The sequence below is a fragment of the Opisthocomus hoazin genome, unplaced genomic scaffold (genome assembly GCF_030867145.1).
Source record: "Opisthocomus hoazin isolate bOpiHoa1 unplaced genomic scaffold, bOpiHoa1.hap1 HAP1_SCAFFOLD_81, whole genome shotgun sequence".
NCBI classification, from domain to species: domain Eukaryota; kingdom Metazoa; phylum Chordata; class Aves; order Opisthocomiformes; family Opisthocomidae; genus Opisthocomus; species Opisthocomus hoazin.
Window position 1 is genome coordinate 77,501 of NW_027448990.1, and position 1,886 is coordinate 79,386.

Consider the following 1,886-nt stretch of genomic DNA (forward strand, 5'->3'; position numbering starts at 1 on the left):
CGGTTCGATGGCGCTGGTCCGCGAGCGCCAGCCCTCTGCCCTAGTATACGGACAGCGAGGTCCCCGGCCCCGGCGGGCTCGAAGAGAACCGTCTTCCCCCAGCGGGGAGGCGCGCGAGCGCCGCCGACTCTTACCATGACGTAACTGGAGGCAGCGCAAAGCAGCGACCCCTTCGGCAGCTCCGAAGAAGAACCGGGCAAGACGTCTACCTGCCAGAACCGCGGTGGAGCCAAAGTCCCGCCGGAGCGAGGTAGACGAGGCATCCCTTTCCGCCGGCAGCTCCGGCGGCCACATCGGGCACACCGGACCCGGCGGACGGTAAAACGGGTAGACCTGGCCTCCCTGCCGGCAGAACGGGTAGACGAGGCCTCCCTGCCTGGAACCGGGTAGACCTGGCATCCCTGCCGGAAGCGGGTAGACCTGGCATCCCTGCCGGTAAAACGGGTAGACCTGGCCTCCCTGCCGGCAGAACGGGTAGACGAGGCCTCCCTGCCTGGAACCGGGTAGACCTGGCATCCCTGCCGGAAGCGGGTAGACCTGGCATCCCTGCCGGTAAAACGGGTAGACCTGGCCTCCCTGCCGGCAGAACGGGTAGACGAGGCCTCCCTGCCTGGAACCGGGTAGACCTGGCATCCCTGCCGGAAGCGGGTAGACCTGGCATCCCTGCCGGCAAAACGGGTAGACCTGGTCTCCCTGCCGCCAAAACGGGTAGACCTGGCCTCCCTGCAGGTAAAACGGGTAGACCTGGCCTCCCTGCCGGCAGAACGGGTAGACCTGGCCTCCCTGCCGCCAGAACGGGTAGACCTGGCATCCCTGCCGGCAAAACGGGTAGACCTGGTCTCCCTGCCGGTAAAACGGGTAGACCTGTTCTCCCTGCCGGCAAAACGGGTAGACCTGGCCTCCCTGCCGGCAGAACGGGTAGACCTGGCCTCCCTGCCGCCAGAACGGGTAGACCTGGCATCCCTGCCGGCAAAACGGGTAGACCTGGTCTCCCTGCCGGTAAAACGGGTAGACCTGGTCTCCCTGCAGGTAAAACGGGTAGACCTGTTATCCCTGCCGGCAAAACGGGTAGACCTGGCATCCCTGCCGGTAAAACGGGTAGACCTGGTCTCCCTGCCGGCAAAAAGGGTAGACCTGTTCTCCCTGCCGCCAGAACGGGTAGACCTGGCCTCCCTGCCGGTAAAATGGGTAGACCTGGTCTCCGTGCAGGTAAAACGGGTAGACCTGGTATCCCTGCCGGCAGAACGGGTAGACCTGGTCTCCCTGCCGCCAGAACGGGTAGACCTGGCATCCCTGCCGGCAAAACGGGTAGACCTGGTCTCCCTGCCGGTAAAACGGGTAGACATGGCCTCCCTGCAGGTAAAACGGGTAGACCTGTTCTCCCTGCCGGCAAAACGGGTAGACCTGGCATCCCTGCCGGCAAAACGGGTAGACCTGGTCTCCCTGCCGGTAAATGGGTAGACCTGGTCTCCCTGCCGCTAGAACGGGTAGACCTGGCCTCCCTGCCGGCAACATGGGTAGACCTGGCCTCCCTGCCGGTAAAACGGGTAGACCTGGCATCCCTGCAGGTAAAACGGGTAGACCTGGCATCCCTGCCGGCAAAACGGGTAGACCTGTTCTCCCTGCAGGTAAAACGGGTAGACCTGTTCTCCCTGCCGCCAGAACGGGTAGACCTGGCATCCCTGCCGGCAAAACGGGTAGACCTGGCATCCCTGCCGGTAAATGGGTAGACCTGGCATCCCTGCCGGAAAAACGGGTAGACCTGGCATCCCTGCCGGCAATACGGGTAGACCTGGTCTCCCTGCCGCTAGAACGGGTAGACCTGGCATCCCTGCCGGTAAAACAGGTAGACCTGGCCTCCCTGCCGCCAGAACGGGTAGACCTGG